Source organism: Heterodontus francisci, chromosome 5, assembly GCF_036365525.1.
Source record: "Heterodontus francisci isolate sHetFra1 chromosome 5, sHetFra1.hap1, whole genome shotgun sequence".
In the NCBI taxonomy this organism is placed as follows: Eukaryota; Metazoa; Chordata; class Chondrichthyes; order Heterodontiformes; family Heterodontidae; genus Heterodontus; species Heterodontus francisci.
In genome coordinates, this window is record NC_090375.1 from 146,419,664 (window position 1) to 146,440,401 (window position 20,738).

The 20,738-nt window shown below is 46.1% G+C and overlaps 1 protein-coding gene across 2 annotated transcripts in view; it reads left to right on the forward strand.

Annotated features, from left to right (window-relative positions):
• The first annotated feature begins 1,597 nt into the window (after positions 1–1,597).
• Positions 1,598–20,738, forward strand: part of reck (reversion-inducing-cysteine-rich protein with kazal motifs) — a 223,797-nt gene continuing 204,656 nt past the window's right edge. Inside the window, exon 1 of one of the 2 annotated variants that reach the window (XM_068032209.1) lies at positions 1,598–1,682. The gene's annotated coding sequence lies outside the window, so the exon portion shown is untranslated. The remainder of the gene's footprint in view (positions 1,683–20,738) is intronic. The other variant, XM_068032210.1, reaches the window with a different exon arrangement.

Here is a 20,738-nt window from a genome sequence, read left to right on the forward strand (position 1 = left end):
ATCTAAAATCTGAAGATTAAGATGTGGAATCAGTTTGTGTGCAGCTAAGAAACAGCAAGGAGCAGCAAATATTGGTAGGAAATGTAATATTTCCAAGTTTGCTGATGACACAAAATTAGATGGGAATGTGAGTTGTGAGCAGAATGCAAAGAGGCTTCAAGAGGATTTAGACAGGCTAAGTGAGTGGGAAAGATGGAATATAATGTGGAAAAATGTAAAGTCATTCACTTTGGTAGGAAAAAGATATATGCAGAGTATTTCTTAATTGGTGAGATTGGGAAGTGTTGATGTCCAGAGGGACCTGGGTGTCCTTGTTCATGTCACTGAAAGCTAAGATGCAGGTGCAGCAAGCAATTAGGAAGGCAAATGGCATGTTGGCCTTTATTGCAAGAGGATTTGACTACAGGATTAAATAAGTCTTGCTGCAATTGTATAGAGCCTTGGTGAGACTGCACCCAGAGTATCGTGTACAGTTTTGGTCTCCTTACCTAAGGAAGGATATACTTGCCATAGAGGGAGTGCAACAAAGTTTCATCAGACTGATGGCGAATCGTCCGATGACAGAGATTGAGGAGACTGGGTCTATATTCTTTAGAGTTTAGAAGAATGAGAGGTGATCTCATTGAACGATACAAAATTCTTACAGGGCTTGACAGGGTAGATGCAGGAAAGGTGTTTCCCCTCACTGGGGGTAGGGGTGGGGGTGGGAGGGGGAGTGTCTCCAGAACCAGGGGACACAGTCCCAGAATAAGATATAGGTCTTTTAGGTCTGAGATGAGGAATTTCTTCACTCAGAGGGTGGTGATGCTTTGAAATTCTCCCTGCCCCAGAGGGCTGTGGAGGCTCAGTCGTTAAGTATGTTCAAGACTGAGATCGTAAGATTTCTGCAAATTAAAAACATCAAGGAAAATATGGGGATAGTGCAGGAAAATGGTGTTGAAGTAGATGATCAGCCATGATCTCACTGAATGGCAGAGCAGACTCGAGGGCCAAATAGCCTACTTATGCTCCTATTTCCCATCTTCCGACACCCTGAGCCATGGACCCTGTGTACACACCACCCCCCGCACCCTGTGTACACACACACCCTGTGTACACACACACCCTGTGTACACACCACTCCCCGCACCCTGTGTACACACACACCCTGTGTACACACACACCCTGTGTACACACCACCCCCCGCACCCTGTGTACACACACACCCTGTGTACACACCACCCCCCGCACCCTGTGTACACACCACCCCCCGCACCCTGTGTACACACACACCCTGTGTACACACCACTCCCCGCACCCTGTGTACACACACACCCTGTGTACACACACACCCTGTGTACACACCACTCCCCGCACCCTGTGTACACACACACCCTGTGTACACACACACCCTGTGTACATACCACTCCCCGCACCCTGTGTACACACACACCACTCCCCGCACCCTGTGTACACACCACTTCCCGCGCCCCGTGTACACACACACCCTGTGTACACACCACTTCCCGCGCCCTGTGCTCCTGAATAACGGCTAATCTGCGTACAACGTGTGGGAGTTGCGTACTGACGTTTTGTTGAGAGTTACGTACTGACGTCGCGTGGGTTCCCAAAGTTTGTGCTGGAGCCGGAGAGAAAGGATTTGTTAGCGGAATCGGGACACTTGGCCCTGCCGTATGGAGCAGGTAAGAGGCTCGAGGGGGAGCAGGGACCAGGAGTTCCGGGTGCATTCCGACAAAGCCGGGCAAGCGAAGTGGCCGCCCCTGAGGAGTGGGGGATGATAGAGGGACCGAGAGTAAGACCCCTGATCAGCCACCCCCCACCCCCCCAACACACCCCGGTCGCACAACGTCCGGTCACCTCCACCCGCCCCCACCATGCAACCCCCCACCATACAACCCCCCCTCTCCCCCACCCCCACAGTCAGCCCCCTCACCCCCCCCCCAGTCAGCCCCCTCTCCCCCCCCCCAGTTAGCCCCCTCTCTCCCCCCCCCACCCCAGTCAGCCCCCTCACCCCCCCCCCAGTCAGCCCCCCCCGGCGATCCCCCGCCCCATCAGCCCCCGCGCCATCCCCCCGCCCCATCAGCCCCCGCGCCATCCCCCCGCCCCATCAGCCCCCCCCTGCGATCCCCCCGCCCCATCAGCCCCTCGCGATCCCCCCGCCCCGTCAGCTCCCCCTCGCGATCCCCCCGCCCCGTCAGCTCCCCCTCGCGATCCCCCCGCCCCGTCAGCTCCCCCTCGCGATCCCCCCGCCCCGTCAGCTCCCCCTCGCGATCCCCCCGCCCCGTCAGCTCCCCCTCGCGATCCCCCCGCCCCGTCAGCTCCCCCTCGCGATCCCCCCGCCCCGTCAGCTCCCCCTCGCGATCCCCCCGCCCCGTCAGCTCCCCCTCGCGATCCCCCCGCCCCGTCAGCTCCCCCTCGCGATCCCCCCGCCCCGTCAGCTCCCCCTCGCGATCCCCCCGCCCCGTCAGCTCCCCCTCGCGATCCCCCCGCCCCGTCAGCTCCCCCTCGCGATCCCCCCGCCCCGTCAGCTCCCCCTCGCGATCCCCCCGCCCCGTCAGCTCCCCCTCGCGATCCCCCCGCCCCGTCAGCCCCCCCAGCGTTCCCCCAGCCCCGTCTCTCCCTCCCCCGTGATCCCCCCGCCCCGTCTCCCCCGCCCCGTCAGCCCCCCCCCCAGCGATCCCCCTGCCCCGTCATCCCCCCACCAGCGATACCCCCACCCCGTCAGCCCCCCCCAGTGATTCTCCCCCCCCAGCCATCCCCCCGCCCCGTCAGCCCCCCCCAGCAATCCCCCCGCCCCATCAGCCCCCCCCCCAGCGATTCCCCCCGCCCCGTCAGTCCCCCCTGCGATTCCCCCACCCCGTCTCCCCCCCCGCGCCGTCAGCCCCCCCCGCGATCTCCCCGCCCCGTCAGCCCCCCCGCCCCGTCAGCCCCCCCCCCCGCGATCCCCCTGCCCCGTCGGCCCCCCCCTCCACGGTCCCCCCGCCCCATCAGCCCCCCCCCCCCCCGCGGTCTCCCCGCCTCGCCCCTGCCGCCCCCGCCCCGTCCCCTCTGTCACCGCCCCGCCCCCTCTGCTACCCACGCTGCGCCTGCCCCCTCTGTACCCCCCGCCCTCTCCCGGTTTCCGGCAACCCCCAGCTTCCTCCCCCGACCTGTCAAACCACTGCTCCCGCCCACCCAGTCCGCACCCCCCCCCTGCTCTCCCCCCCCCCCCCCCCTCCTCCCCACCCAGTCAGAGGGGGCCACTTGCACAGGTTCCAGCACCTTACTTACCCACAGGATGAGTCCTGTGGAGTCGGACTTCAGTGTCATTCTCCTGAGAGAGGACCTTGATTTTGAGAATGCGTTCTATACAAGCAATTTTGAGTATGACTAATCTTGCCATTATGTAAAATCCATTTTTAACTGGAGTCTAAGGAGTAAAAAATCTGCATCGCAAGCCTGGGTGTGAGGTCTTGCAAACTAAATGTGTAGCTGATTACAGTGAAAGTGTTTGTTTATTTTGCCTTAATGATGAGGTTCACAGCATGTTTTTCCTAAAATCAGTGGCTCGATGTACTATTTTGAGTAGTTTAAATACATAAAATAATTCACTCATGATGTAACATTGGCGAGGGATGAGACAGTTTTATTTTTGAAGAGTTCAACATAATGCTTTAAAGTAAGAAAGACTTGCATTTCTACTGCGCCTTTCACAACCACAGGATGTCCCGAAGTGCCTTACAGCCAATGAAGTACCTTTGAAGAGCAGTGACTATAGTCATGAAGGAAAGTGGCAACCAATTTGTGCACAGCAAGGTCCCACAAACAGCAATGTGACAATGACCTGATAAACTGCTTTTGTAATGATGTTTGAGGGATAAATATTGGCCAGAACACTAGGGATATCACCCCTGCTCTTCAAAACAATGCCATGGGATCTTTTACGCCCACCTAAGAGGGCAGACGAGACCTCGGTTGAACATCTTACCAGAAAGATAGCACCTCCAACAGTAAAGTACTCCCTAGTACTCCACTGGAGTATCCGCCTTAATTTTTGTGCTGAAGCCCTGGAGTGGGACTTCAACTCATAGAACTCTCATCTCTGAGCCAGAGGTTTATCAACAGGGCCACAGCTGACGTGACAGTTTTGCTTGATCATAACCAGAACTCCTGTCCCTTTAAATTAAATTCTTGCCATGTCGGCTGTAACACATCATGGAATGTCAACAGCACAGAAGGAGGCCATTCGACTGATCATGTGCTGGCTTTCTGCAGGAGTAATGTAGCTCGTCCCAATCCTCCAGCTTTTCCCCGTAGCCCTGCAATTTTTTTTATTTTCGGGTACTTTTTTGAAAGCCCTGATTGTATCTGCCTCCACCACACACTCAAGCAGTGCATTCCAGATCTTAACCATTCGCTATGTAAATAAGTTTTTCCTCATGTCACCGTTGATTCTTTCACCTATCACCTTACATCAGTGTCCTCTGGCCCTTGACCCTTGCGCCAATGGGAACACTTTCTCTCGATCTACTCTGTCTAGACCCCTCATGATTTTGAACAGTTCTATCATATCTCTGCTCAACCTCCTCGAGGGAGAACAACAGAGCCTCTCCAATCTGTCCATGTAACTGAAGTCTCTCATCCCTGGAGTTATTCTCGTAAATCTTTTCTGCACTCTTTCTAAAGCCTTCACATCCTTCCTAAGGTGTGATACTGAGAATTGGACACAATGTTTTACAAAGGTTCATCATAACTTCCTTGCTTTTGTACTCTATGCCACTATTTATTATTCCCAGGATCCCATATGATTAAACCCCATTCTCAACCTGCCCTGACATCTTCAGCAATTTGTGAAGGGTTGGCAACACAGATTTGGTAAGAATGCATTGTTGCAATTTCTATTTACTATTTTTCTATTTAAAAACAAACCTATCCAGTCTATTTGTCAGAGTGCAACAACTTGCATTAATGCAGCACCTTTAAAAACCTCCAAAAGAGTTGCGAGGGTATAATGGGTGCCAAGCAAAAAGGAAAAATTAGGATGAGTGACTAGAAGCTTGGCCAACATGATTTTTCAGAGGGTCTTAAAGGAGTTGAGGTAGATAGTCTGTAGCGTTTTGGGAGAAAATTTGAGTGCAGGGCCTAAACGGCAGCCAAAGGGAAATGCATAAAGGTCTGGAGTCTCTTGCTGCCAGCTGTCTGAGTCAGAACCAGACTGTCCACAACCTTGGCATCATATTTGAGCCAAGTTGAGCTTCTGACCCCATATCCACACTATCACTAAGATCACCTATTTGCACATCTGTAACATCCGACTACCGTAGCTCATCGGCTGTTCAAACACTCTTCTGTGCTTTTGTTACCGCTAGACTTGACTATTCCAACGCACTCTTTTTTTAAAATTCATTCATGGGATGTGGGCGTCACTGGCCAGGCCAGCATTTCTTGCCCATCCCTAATTGCCCTTGAGAAGGTGGCGGTGAGCTGCCTTCTTGAACCGCTGCAGTCCATGTGGTGTAGGTATGCCCACAGTGCTGTTAGGGAGGGAGTTCCAGGATTTTGACCCAGCAACAGTGAAGGAACGGCGATATAGTTCCAAGTCAGGACGGTGTGTGACTTGGAGGGGAACTTGCAGGTGGTGGTGTTCCCATGCATTTGCTGCCCTTGTCCTTCTAGTTTGTAGAGGTCGCGGGTTTGGAAGGTGCTGTCTAAGGAGCCTTGGTGCGTTGCTGCAGTGCATCTTGTAGATGGTACACACTGCTGCCACTGTGCATCGGTGGTGGAGGGAGTGGATGTTTGTAGATGGGGTGCCAATCAAGCGGGCTGCTTTGTTCTGGATGGTGTCGAGCTTCTTGAGTGTTGTTGGAGCTGCACCCATCCAGGAAAGTGGAGAGTATTCCATCACACTCCTGACTTGTGCCTTGTAGATGATGGACAGGCTCTGGGGAGTCAGGAGGTGAGTTACTCATCGCAGAATTCCTAGCCTCTGACCTGCTCTTGTAGCCACGGTATTTATATGGCTACTCCAGTTCAGTTTCTGGTCAATGGTAGCCCCTAGGATGTTGATAGTGGGGGTTCAGCGATGGTAATGCCATTGAATGTCAAGGGGAGATGGTTAGATTCTCTCTTGTTGGAGATGGTCATTGCCTGGCACTTGTATGGCGCGAATGTTACTTGCCACTTATCAGCCCAAGCCTGGATATTGTCCAGGTCTTGCTGCATTTCTACACAGACTGCTTCAGTATTTGAGGAGTCACGAATGCTGCTGAACATTGTGCAATCATCAGCGAACATCCCCACTTCTGACCTTATGATTGAAGGAAGGTCATTGATGAAGCAGCTGAAGATGGTTGGGCCTCCCACCGTCAATCCTCTGTAAACTTGAGACTGTGTCCTAACTTACATCAAGTCCTGTTCACCCATCACCTCTCTGCTCAATGACCTACATTGACTCCTGGTTAAGCAAGGCCCTGATTTTAAAAATGTTCACCCTTGTTTTAAAATCCCTTCATGATCTTTCCCCTCCCTATCTCTGTAATCTTCTCCAGCCCCAGAGCTCTGAGATACCCGCACTCCCCCATTTATAGCCTCTTTAGCATCTTCGATTTTAATCACTCCACCACCTGCAACGTTGTCTTCAGCTGCTGAGCCCTTAGCTCTGGAATTCCCTCCCTAAATCTCTCCACCTCTCTTTCCTTCTTTAATACACACTTTAAAACCTAGCTCCTTTGACTAAGCTTTTGGTCTTTTGTCCTAATATCTCCTTAGTGGGTTGGTGTCAATGGGACGTTTTACTATGTTAAAGGACTATGTAAATTAGATAAATACAAATTGTTGTTAGAATAGAAAGTTTTGGTGAGGGGTGGGTTTGGAGCACTACAGAGACCAAGACAAGACTTGGAGGGGTTTAAAGACAAGTTGAGAATGTGAAATCTGAGGTGTTTGCGGACAAAGCCATAGCAACTTAGTTCTTCCATTGGCAAACCTTTTTAGACTCTGCACAAGTGAAAAGCAAAACAGCAACATTGGCTTCCAGGGAAGTTCAGCAAATGATTTTTATGGGCAGTTTTGTTTTTTTGCTGTATCTTGCTCACAAAATATGTGCAATTTCATCGAGTTTTGTCGTATAGTGAGCTCTGCTTGAGAGGGTGCCTCGCACTTCATGGCTTTAGCGTGCTTAGTGGTAATAATGGCAGTCTTGTATCGAGTTACACCCAAAAGAAGTGGCAATTTAACTACGTAACTGCAGCTTACGAAGAGTTTGGAGAACTTGAAATAGTCACCCATAATTAGCTTGTGGGAAAGCCCATTAGATAGCTGCAGCTCCCAATGCTGAGTTTCAGAGCTGACCAACTCATCAAAAAATAGCCTCTATCGAGGGAGTCATAAAGCTTTAATTTTAAATCAGGCTCCCAATTGCACTGCAGGAGCCTGATTTAAATATATATTAAAGACCAGCTCCCAGAACATAGTACTGTATTGAATGTTTCTGCAGCATTGTTGCTGGCCATGAAGGAGTTCAGTTAAACCTTGTGTTGTCTATTTTTTAAATTCATTCTCGGGATATGGATCTTGCTGGCAAGATTGCCATTTTATTGCTCAGCCATGGTTTTTTATTCGTTCACTCATGGGATGTGGGCATCACTGGCCAGGCCAGCATTTATTGCCCATCCCTAATTGCCCTTTAGAAGGTGCTGTTGAGCTGCCTTCTTGAACTGCTGCAGTCCATGTGGGGTAGGTACACCCACAGCGCTGTTAGGAAGGGAGTTTCAGGATGTTGACCCAGCGACAGTGAAAGAACGGCGATATAGTTCCAAGTCAGGATGGTGTGTGGCTTGGAGGGGAACTTGCAGGTGGTGGTCCCATGCATTTGCTGTCCTTGTCCTTCTAGTTGGTAGAGGTCACGGGTTTGGAACGTGCTGTCTAAGGAGCCTTGATGTGTTGCTGCAGTGCATCTTGCAGATGGTACACACTGCTGGCACTGTGCGTCGGTGGTGGAGGGAGTGAATGTTTGTAGATAGGGTGCCAATCAAGCAGGCTGCTTTGTCCTGGATGGTGTCGAGCTTCTTGAGTGTTGTTGGAGCTGCACCCATTCAGGCAAGTGGAGAATATTCCATCACACTCCTGACTTGTGCCTTGTAGATGGTGGACAGGCTTTGGGGAATCAGGAGGTGAGTTACTCATCGCAGAATTCCCAGCCTCTGATCTGCTCTTGTCACAAGGGTATTTATATGGCTACTCCAGTTCAGTTTCTGATCAATGGTAGCCCCGAGCATATTGGTCGTGGGGGATTCAGCAATGGTAATGCCATTGAATGTCAAGGGGAGATGGCTAGATTCTCTCTTGTTGGAGATTGTCATTGCCTGGCACTTGTGTGGCGTGAATGTTACTTGCCACTTATCAGCCCAAGCCTGGATATTGTCCAGGTCTTGCTGCATTCCTACACGGACTGCTTCAGTATCTGAAGAGTCACGAATGGTGCTGAACATTGTGCAATTATCAGCGACCATCCCCACTTCTGACCTTATGATTGAAGGAAGGTCATTGATGAAGCTGCTGAAGATGGTTGGGTCTAGGACACTACCCTGAGGAACTCCTGCAGTGATGTGATTTCCTGGAGTTGAGATGATTGACCTCCAACAACCACAACCATCTTCCTTTGCGCTAGGTATGACTCCAACCAGTGGAGAGTTTCCCCCTGATTCCCATTGACTTCAGTTTTGCTGGGGCTCCTTGATGCCATACTCGGTCAAATGCTGCCTTGATGCCAAGGGCAGTCACTGTCACCTCACCTCTTGAGTTCAGCTCTTTTGTCCATGTTTGAACCAAGGCTGTAATGAGGTCAGGAGCTGAGTGGCACTGTCGGAACTCAAACTGAGCGTCACTGAGCATGTTATTACTAAGCAAGTGCTGCTTGATGACGTTGATGATACCTTCCATCACTTTACTGATGATTGAGAGTAGACTGATGGGGCGTATACACTAGAGTATACAGTAGACTCCAGAGACTATAACCAGTTTTACACAGTGTAAATTTGGGGACACTGGCCTCCGTGAATCTCTCCCTCCGATTTAGACTTAAATTTAGCTTTGTTATTCTATCTGCCGAATAATGTGGCCAGATTTAGCCGTTTAAATGCCAAATGTTGGATTAGCATTTAGTCTGCAAGAATCAAAATGATACGAAGTGGATAGTGGAAATATGGAATTCCACCCCCAGCCAAAAGGCTGTGGATGCTGGGTCAGTTGAAATTTGCAGGGCTGTTAGGTAAGGGTATCAAGGGACATGGATCAAAGGTGGGTAAATAGAGTTGGGGCACAGATAAGCCTTTGATCTAGTTGAACAGTGGAGCAGACTCAAGAAAATGAATGACCACCTCCTTTTCCTACATTCTAAGTTTTAATGTAAAAGTTCTTTTATAGCTTGTTAAAACATCTAAGACACTCCTTAAAGCTTACCTCTTTAGTCCTAATATCTTGTGTGCTCGGTGTCGAATTTATTTGATAACACTCCTGAGAAGCACCTTGGGATATCTTACTACATTAAAAGCACTATATAAATGCAGCTGTTAATGTAATGCAAGAACACATTTTCATATATATGAGCTTGTAATTACTACTGATCGATGTCACATCACACTGCTTATCAATAGCATGGGACCCTCTATGTGGTCTTGCAGCCTAAATGTGGCAGTAATAGACCGCCACGAGTGCAGCAAATTTACTGAAGCGATACATCATTTTACAAGGTAAAAGTATTACATACCTTACTGATACCAAGAGGCAAACCTCACAGATATATTTGTAACACTATTTATCAAACACTTCACAAAATTTGACATAAGCTATAAATAACTTCAGAAAGCATAGAAGTTTATACCACAGAGGAGGCAGTTAAGCTCATCGTGTTTGTACCAGCTTTTTGCTGAAACAATCCAAAACTAACCCCACTGTTCTACCTTCCCATAGCCCTGTCTTCCTCTGCATCAGATGTTGATCCTTTTTTCTCTATCGCAACTGCTTTTCTTCCTTAAGACTTCCCATTATCAGTTAGCCTTCTATGGTAAACTGGCAATATTTCCTAAAGAGTCATACATTTTATTTATTTCTTTATCCTTCCTCAGATCTCTCTCAGTTATTTAATGACTTTTTATTTATTCCCACATTGACTTCATAACTCTTGCTGAAGCTGTCGTTGGATGTGGCAATACCCAGGGAGGCTTTTTGAGTCTTCAGTGATCACCATAGAAAAAGTAGTCATCACCATTGCTGAGATCTGGCTCACTGACCAACTTCAACTGCAGTGTCTGAGACCAATGTCAAAAGTGCCTGATCAACATCTCTGTCTGGTCCCAGCATAAACATTAGTTCCTCTCAACAATGCAAAAACAAAACTCAACCACAAACATGTCTTCAATTCAAGATTTTTTATTGAATAGTTTTGACTAAATATAATGCAGAAAATTGGAATCTCTTTGATAATTTGACTATATTTGCTATATTTTATTTGTATTTTTTCTGCCTGATATGGTATACTATAAATGTTGTAGTTCCACAGAAACATGATGCTTCTCTGATGCATCTTTCATTCCCTCATTAAGCCAGGTGAAAATTCTCAACCAAGCATCGAAAGGAAGACCTATGTAGACTTTTGCAAACAAGCCAATTTAATAGATAAGTTTATAGTGATTATTTTTCAAAATGATTTTCCATTTTTCCTGTTTTTTTAGCTATCTACATTGGCTTGAGTGGAAAAGGAAACTTGACAGCCTAAAACTGAAGAAATTATTTGGTTGAATTTGAGTGCTAGCTTTCAAAAAAAAAAATTGCTTTTTTTGCTGATTGTCCATTCCTCATTGGTACTTTTCGATTTTGTTCACATTTAGTTAATCAGATGTTTGTTAATGTAGCTGTGTTTCCTTAATGAAATTGCAATGCACTTTCAGTTATGATAACTTGCATTACTATAGCATAAAGGCCTGCTACCTGACCCGTACCCGATGGGACCCGATGACGTGTTGGGTTTGGCTCGGGTCGGGCTGGGTCTGGGTCAGACACACGCAGCAAGAAGTGTTAAAAGTAAAAAACCTACCTGAGCTGGGAGTCCGGGATGTCAAAGAAGGAAACTGAGTCTGCGCAGTGAGCGAATGAGCTTCTCTATGATGTCATCATGCTCATGCTGCAGCTTCCTGAAGATTGGGAGCCACAAGGTAAGTAAAGGGAACATCCCGGTAGTTGGGTCGGGCGCGGGAAAAATTGGAGGGACTCAGGGCTGGGTCGGGCTCGGGTCCGATGTGGTCCTGTCTGGTTCGGGTCGGGTTTTTATTCCCTGACCTGAGCAGACTTTTACAATACTTCAACACCTCACGTGCACCCAGAGTTCTCCAAGTACTTTATAGGATGGTGTGCAAAGAAGCTCGGGTCAGAAGGGTGAAAGACAAAGCGTGTGTGTTTGGGGGAAAAAGCACATTTTGAAGAGAAGGGTTTTGAAGCACCTGAAGAGAGGGAGGACAGTGACAAGGGAGTTTTGTGGGAGAGAGCATTCCAAACAGTGGGACACAGTGGCCAGTGGTGATGGAGCAGTGATAAAAGCTTGTGTAAAGTGAATGTGTGGGGGTGTGTGTCTGTAGAGGATGGCTGGGATAGGATGGGGTAAGAACATGCAGGAGTCTGAAGGCATGGTTGAAAATCTTGCCCATTTGCTGAATCATGAAGAGAGAGTGGAGCTTCATAAGGCAGGGTGATGGGTGGATGGGCCTGAGTGCGGGTGAAAGCTCTGGCTATGTTGATTAGAATGAGTTTATTTTTTTTACAGGATAATGGCTGATATCTGCAAAATTTTCACAGGACAAGAATTAAACCTACATGGTTCATTACAGCAGTGGTAGTACATTTAGTCATTGAGCTTTCTGAAATTTCCAATGGATTTCAACTTGACTACAAAAATGTAGGCTGACGCTCCAGCGCAGTACTGAGGGAGTGCCACGTTGTTGGAGGTGCTGCCTTTCGGACGCGGCTCTAAACCAAGGCCGTGTTTGCACTCAGCCGGACGTAAAAGATCCCATGGCATTATTTTCAAGAAGTGTAGGGGAGTTATCCCTCAATCAACAGAGTCTGGTAATTGTCACATAACTGTGGGAACTTGCTGTGTGCAAATTGGCTACTGTTTCCTACATTACTGTTGGCTACTGTTTCCTACATTATAACAGTGACTATTTCAAAAGTACTTAATTGGCTGTGAAGTGCTTTGGGATGTCTTGAGGTCATGAAAGGTGCTATATAAATTAAAGGCTTTTCCTTTCTAGCTAGGGTAATTAGGAAATAGTTATGACATTTTTATTAACCAATCTGCACAGTGAAAGAATATTTTTTTCAAAGTAAATGTTTTGGGTCACGTAGTTTAAATTGTTTACTGGTTTAGTAGTCTCACTCATCTCTCAAACTCTGATAGTTCCTTTTTGTCATCTGCGCATTTAAAACACACTCCCACCTGCTCCTTGAGATTGTTTTCTACCATCCTTCGATGTCAGTTGTGCTGCTATGCAATGTTCCAGTTAGTGGAGGGTTGTGGGACAAAAGGTTTCCAGCATCTCAAGTGCGTTTAATGGGTGCAGGTTGGCATTACTGAGTGCCAGCATTATCTTGCCCCTCCCACCACTTTAAGAGGAAACTGGTACATTCTGGATAATACCAGCAGAACCTCAAGGAGAGCATTCATTGGCTCCATTCGCTGGCCATCTTTAATTCCACTGTGCATTGGTTTTACCTTTGGCTTTTTGCACCAGCACCGTAAAGGCCAGCTACCCGACCCGAACCCGACGGGACCCGACAACATGTCGGGTTCGGGTCGGGTTGCACTTCCAGGTCCAGCATTCGGGTTCGGGTCGGGCCAGGTTGGACACGCTCTATTACAGGTAAGTGGCTCCAATGTTAATTTAATTTTTGGACTAGAAAGGTTTTTTTTAATAGTTATTTTAAGCTTGTGCAGATCAGCAACAGAGTGAGAAAAGGAAGGTAAGTTAACTGATGGTCGGGTCGGGCGCGGGAAAGAGTGGAAGGACTCGGGCCACGTTGGGCTTGGGTCGGATGTGGTTCTTTAGGGCTCCGGTCAGGGTTTTTTTTGCAGACCCGAGCAGGCCTTTACAGGACCATGGTTCAGAGCGCCATTCAAGTGGGGGAGAAAAGAGAAATGTAGTAGCAATAGGAGATAGCATAGTTATGGGCATAGATACTGTTCTCTGTAGCAAAGATAGAGAGTCCCGAAGGCTGTGTTGCCTACCTGGTGCCAAGGTTAAGGGCATCTTTTCTGGGCTAGAGTGGAACTTGGAGTGGGAGGGGAAGGATCCAGTTGTCGTGGTCCATGTAGGTACCAACGACATAGGTAGGACTAGGAAAGAGGTTCTGCTGAGGGACTATGAGCAGCTCGGAGCTAAATTAAAAAGCAGAACCACAAAGATAATAAACTCCGGATTACTACCTGAGCCATGTGCAAATTGGCATAGGGTAAATAAGATTAGAGAAGTAAATGCGTGGCTCAAAGATTGGTGTGGAAGAAATGTGTTCTGATTCATGGGACACTGGCACCAGTACTGAGGAAAGAGAGAGCTGTTCCGTTGGGATGGGCTTCATTTGAACCATCCTGAGACCAGTGTCCTGGCGAATCATATAACTAGGGTTGTAGATAAGGCTTTAAACTAATTAGTGTGGGGGGAGGGTTAAATTGAAGGGAAGTTTAAGAAGTCGAAAAGTAATGAGAGAGCAGAGGTGCAGGGTAGTGAAGGGACAGAGAATACAAACATAAGAGTACAGCAGAAATTAGAACCAGAGTAGGTAAAAAGTTAAAGCTTAAGGCTCTTTATCTGAATGCATGTAGCATTTGTAACAAGATAGATGAGCTGACGGCAGAAATAGAAATAAATGAATATGATTTGATAGCTATCATAGAGAAGTGGTTGCAGGATGACCAGGACTGGAAACTCAATGTTCAAGGATATTCAACGTTCCGGAAGAATAGGCAGAAAGGAAAAGGAGGTGGGGTAGCTTTGTTAATAAAGGAAGGGATCAGTGCAGTTGTGAGTAATGATATAGGTGTAATAGACCGTGATGTAGAATCAGTTTGGGTGGAAATAAGGAATAGCAAGGAAAATAAATCACGGATGGGAGTGGTCTATAGGCCTCCAAGGAGTTGCCTCTATGTAGGACAAAGTATTAATCAGGAAATAATGGAAGTGTGTAAGAAGGGGACTACAATTATCATGGGTGATTTTAATCTGCGTATAGACTGGACAAATCAAATTAGCAAGGGTAGCATGGAAGATGAACTTGTAGAGTGCATCAGGGATTGTTTCTTAGAACAATACGTTGCAGAACCTGCCCGGAACAGGCTATTTTAGACTTGGTAATGTGTAATGAGGTAGGATTAATAAGAGAGCTCGTAGTTAAGAATCCTGTAGGGGGAAGTGATCATAACATGGTGAATTTCAAATTCAATTTGAGGCTAATCAACTTGGGTCTCAAACCAGTGTCTTCAACTTAAACAAGGGCAATTACAGAGGTATGAAGAAAGAGTTGTCTAAAGCGGGCTGGGAAAATAGACTAAAGGGAAAGTCAATAGATGAGCAGTGGCAGATTTTTAATCAGATATTTCATAACACTCCGCAAACATTTATTCCGGTTAGAAGGAAGGACTGGATGAGAACGATGAACCACCCGTGGATGACAAAGGATGTTAAGGAGAGTATCAAATTAAAAACACAGGCGTACAAAGCGGCGAAAGCTAGTGGTAGGCCAGAGGATTGGGAATTTTTAGAAACCAGCAGCGGATGACTAAAAAACTAATAAAGAGGGAGAAAATTGATTGAGAGTAAATTGGCAAGAAATGTAAAAACAAACAGCAAGAGCTTCAACGGGTGTATAAAAAGGAAGAGAGTAGCTAAAGTAAGTGTGGGACCCTTAGAGGATGAGACTGGGGAATTAATAACAGGGAACAGGGAAATCGCAGATAATTTAAACCAATATTTTGCATTGGTCTTCACGGTGGAGGACACTATAAACATCCCAACAATAATAGATGAGCAAGTTTTATATGGGAGGGAGGAACTTGTAGCAATCTCTATCACGAGGGAAAAGGTGCTTGACAAGCTGATGGGACTAAAGGCAGACAAGTCGTTCGGACCTGATGGCCTGCATTCAAGGGTTTTAAAAGAAGTGGCTGCAGAGATAGTGGAGGCATTGGTCATAGTATACTGAAACTCGCTGGATTCCGGTAGGGTAAAAACGGATTCGAAAGCCGCTAATGTGACGCCCCTATTCAAGAAAGGAGGGAGACAGAAAGCAGGAAACTATAGACCAGTTAGCTTAACATCTGTCATTGGGAAAATGCTAGAGTCCATTATTAAGGAAGAAATAGCAGGACCTTTAGAAAAACATAATGCAATCAAACAGAGTCAGCATGGTTTTCTGAAAGGGAAATCATGTTTGACAAATTTGTTAGAGTTCTTTGAGGATATAACAAGCAGAGTGGATAAAGGGGAACCGGTAGGTGTAGTGTAATTGGATTTTCAGAAGGCGTTCGATAAGGTGCCACATAAAAGGTTATTGCACAAAATAAGAGCTCAAGGTATTGGAGGTAATGTGTTGGCATGGATTGAGGATTGGCTAACACACAGAAGGCAGAGAGTCAGGATTAATGGGTCTTTTTCAGGTTGGAAAGCTGTAACTAGAGGAGTGCCACAAGGATTGGTCCTAGGGCTTCAACTATTTACTATCTATATTAATGACTTGGAGGAAGGGACAGAGTGTAGTGTATCCAAATTTGCTGATGATACAAAAATAGGTGGGAAGGCATGTTGTGATGAGGACACAAAGAATCTGCAAAGAGAAATAGATAGGTTAAGTGAGTGGGCAAAAACTTGGCAGATGGAGTTCAAGGTGGGAAAGTGTGAGGTCATCCACTTTGGTAGGGAGAATAAAAAGGCAGATTATTATTTAGATGGAGAAAGACTACAAAATACTGCAGTACAGAGGGATCTGGATGTTCTTGTACATGAAACACAAAACGTTAGCATGCAGGTTCAGCAAGTAATTAGGAAGGCAAATGGAATTTTGGCCTTTATTACTAGGGGGTTAGAGTTTAAAAATAGGGATGTCTTGTTACAACTGTACAGGGTGTTGGTGAGGCCACATCTGGAGTACGGCGTACAGTTTTGGTCCCCGTATTTAAGGACGGATATACTATCTTGGAGGCAGTTCAGAAAAGGTTCTTTAGGCTGATTCCTGGGATGAAGGGGTTGTCTTAACAAGAATGGCTGAACAGGTTAGGCCTTTATTCATTGGAATTTAGAAGAATGAGAGGTGATCTTATTGAAACATATAAGATTCTAAGGGGGTTTGACAAGTTAGATGTTGAGAATATGTTTCCACTGGTGGGGGAATCTCAAACTGGGGGACATGGTTACAGAATAAGGGGACACACATTTAAAACTGAGATGCGAAGGAATTTATTCTCTGAGGGTGGTGAATCTCTGGAATTCTCTACCTCAGAGTTGTGGAAGCTAGGTCACTAAATGTATTTAAGGAGGAGGTAGATAGATTTTTCAAATCTCGGAGAGTCGAGGGGTATGCGGAGCAAGTTCGAGAGAGGAGTTGAGGCCTGGGACAGATCAGCCATGATCTTATTGAATGGCGGGACAGGCTTGAGGTGCTGAATGGCCTACTCCAGCTCCTTTTTCTTATGTTCTTCGATTTTTGATCTCTCAGGGAATCAAGGGATCTTGGGAGCAGCCAGGAAAGTGGAGTTGAGGCAGGTGATCAGCCGTGATCATATTGATCGGAGTACGCTTGAGGAGTCACGTGGTCTACTATTTCTTATGTTCGTGCAACAATATGGTGGTTTCTATGGAAGAAAATGTGTGCATGCTTTTAACGTCTCTTGCTCCTACAGTATCAACTTGTTTTCAGCTCATCTATAATGTAGTTTAAGGACGTGAAAGAGTTAATGTTGGAATCAGTGAGAGCAACCCCTCCCATTGTAGTGATAATGGTGTAACAGTCACCATAGTAATGGGCTTTGGAAGAAGAGTAGCAGCACGAAGGATGCTCGCTGGAGAGGCTTGTGGAGAGTGTAAATAGAGATGTGTAAGTAATGAGTTATTAGTTGACCTTATCCAAACTCCGAGACTTTATCAATAACGCTCTTGCGATGCTACTACTACTACTACTACAACAGCAACACACAATATGTTGGCACTGGTTAAAATGACCTGAAAGTACTGCAAACACCTTACCTTGTGAAGTAGCGCCAAGAGAACAGCAGATCTTGTCGGGGGACTGATATGAGCTCCAGAGCTGCTGCATAGCCGAAGAAGACGTGGACAGTCAGTGAGTCAGCCGTGCAGGCATTCAGGCTGCACCACAGAAGTGTGCTGGTCAGCATTGAAACATCCAGGTCCAGCGATCATTTTCCCAGTCCGAGTGCCAGACTCGATCCAGGATCGGGTGAGAGATCTTTAAAAGGGGACCTTGTTGGATAATGGCATACATTTGTTGGAAAAGTGAGAAGAGAGGTCGATCTCTAGTGAAAAGGTGACTTGGGAGTTGGGTGGAGTCGGCAGCCATTACTCAACCAGGTTGCAGAAAGTACGGGAAACCCCCAGAAAGAGTGCAAACGCCTCCATTAAAGTCAAAACGATTTAAAAAGAAAGGGTGAACACCCTAAAACAAAAACCTAACAACCTAGGAAAACACATTTTTAATGTAATTTAGAATACCTGAAAGCTTCCACCAACAGGAAGGACCCAATTAGGTATAAAATTGGACGTTATGGAGAAAGAGATTCCCATGATTTAGGATAGCTTCCCAGCTGCATACTAAATCAGAAGCAGAACAAGTAAATATCCTGTTGTACTCTATGGCTGCAATTGCGGATGACCTGATTTTGAGATGAGGAATAAACAAAGCTTCTGATAAATTTGAGGATGTGCTACAAGCCTTCAACAAATATTTCAATTTACACAGTAACAAGATTCTGGAAAGAGCAAAATTTAACAAGTGAGTCCAGAAGATAGGCGAATCCTATATATATTGGCTGAGGGATGTGACAATGGAGAATTGAAGGTGGAACTGATAAGGGACCAAATAGTTGTTGGAATAGCTGATGAGTCTTTATCAGATCTTTACAGTTGAAAGGTGACCTTACACTCAAAGGCAATTCAGATCGTACAACAGGCAGAAGTCGAAAAGCAAAATAGAGCTGTTCTGTGAGCTGAAGAGAAGCTTTGGATTAGAAGAAATCCAATGTCTGTACAGTTCTTGAAGCCAAAGACGGAATGGCAATCTATAGAGAAGATACACAGGTGAGAAGGTGCATGACATCAGGAAACCGTGCCAGTGCTGTGGAGCCAAGAAGACCCACAGATGGGAACAGTGTCCTGTTAGTAAAACGGAATGTTTCAACTGTAAAAAGACAGGCCATTATGGAAAAATGTGCCAGAGCAAATCCTCTTCACTCAAAATAGCAAAGCAAAAGACTTTCTCACAGAGCATTGAATGAAGTGCATCAACTTGGAGCAGAAAAGGAACCCGGAGATTTCTTAGGAGAAATTAATGACTCAAATCAAGGATTTTGGATGGTGAACATTTATGTAAATAGACATCTAACAAATTTCAAATTGGACACAGGTGCTTGTGTCACAGTTCTGTCAGACCAAGAACCATGGTTGATGAGACATTGCCTACAACCAGCAGACACACAGTTGCATAGTCCAGGCGGGACCCAACTGAAAGTGAAGGGTAAGCTTCAAACAACTCTCCAATATAGAGGGAGACAAATTATGGAAACCTTATACATCTTACAAAACCAATAATTTTCCCTACTAAGCGGAAAAGCATCTGATCAAGAAGATTGATGAAGTCAAACAGCCACAGGTAAACAGTCGCTTTCAAGCAGACTATCCAAATCTTTTCTCAGGTCTCGGAAGACTGAAGACAGAATATAAAATCACACTTAAAGAAGATACCAGACCAGTTTGTATCTTTACACCCAGAAAGATACTGTACCCGTTGATGAACCAAGTTCAGGACCAGCTGGAGGAGATGACCAGGATGGGAGTCATTTCTCCTGTTATTAAACTAACGGAGTGGTGTTCAGCTATGGTTCCAATCCCAAAATGTATCTTCATATCTGTGTGGATTTAACGCAGCTTAACAAAGCTGTGGCATGTGAAATTCACTCAGCGCCCACAGTGGATGCCAGTTTGGCAAAATTATCTCAGAGCATCGTGTTTACCAAACTCAATGTCAATAGTGAGTTTTGGCAGGTATCCTTAGATGAGACCTCAAGATTACTAACCACATTTATAACACCATTCGGAAGGTTTTGTTTCAATCAGTTACCATTTGGGATAACTTCCACACCAGTGATCTTCCAAAGGTCTATGTCTAACATCTTAGAAGGGCTCAAGGGAGTTATTTGTCACTTGAATGACATCCTGGTACCTGGGCAGTCAGTCTAGGAACATGACCAAAGAGTTTGAGCAGTTTTACAATGGCTTCAAGAAGCAGGGCTAACGCTGAATGAGAAGTGCGAATTCTCCAAGACATCACTTCGTTTCTTGGGACACACAGTAAGCAGTAAAGATGTAATGGCAGACTCACAGAAGACCAAAGCCATTACAGAATTTCCTGCCCCTAATTCCATTCAGCAGCTGCAAAGATTCCTTGAAATGGTGAATCAGTTAGCCAAATTTCTGCCTCATTTAGCAGAGGTAACAGAACTGCTAAGACAACTTCTCAAAAAAGATGAAGCGTGCTGTTGGAGTTCACATCAAGAACGAGCATTCCGGAAGATTAAAGTGCTCATATCGCCAGACATCTTGGCACAATATAACCCCACACTACCAACAAAGTTAGCTGTAGACATCTACTCCGAGGTTAGGAGCAGTCCTTTTCCAGCAGCAACCTGATGGTTCTCGCAGATAACTATACTACACATCTATAGCTTTGTCCGAAACTGAGAGGTATATGGTAATTGGGGAAAAAAAAGCAATTGCCATCACATGGGTATATGAGAAGTTTTCTGGTTATATTGTCAGATTGAGAGTTGTCATCAAGCCAGATCATAAATCTTTGGCATCTTTGGATGAAAAGGAGATCGCAAAAATGCCTACAAGAGTCCAAAGATTTCGTTTAAGTTATATGTATGAAACAGTGTACATCCAGGGAAAGATGCAAACATCTGCTGATGCGCCATCAGAAGCAACGGTAGATTATGCGACACCACGAAATGTGAATTTTGTGGACGAGGGAGAGGCATATTCGCAGTATACTGCACAATACTGGCCGGCAAGTATACAGAAACTGCAAGAAATACAACACATCCAAAAAAGCAATGAAGAAAAAGTATTCGTATAAGATAGTATTGCACACAAGGGTGGCTTTCTACATCAAGGAAATAACGAAGTGCAGAGCAAAGGCACAATCATCAGTGTGGTGGCCAGGAATATCCAAAGACTTTGAAAATGTGATCCAGAACTGCCAGATCTGTGCAATACAAAGACTGGAACAACGTGAATGACTGATACTCAATTTTGGACCATGGGATCGTCCAGGTATGGATTTATTCGTGTTCAACGGAAAGTCCTACATACTCATCATTGATTGCTTCTCAGGGTGGATAGAAGTGAGAAGGTTCTATTCAACAAAAACAGAAGCAGTTATAAGAGTCCTGCAGGAGATCTTTGCAACATATGGTATCTCTGACG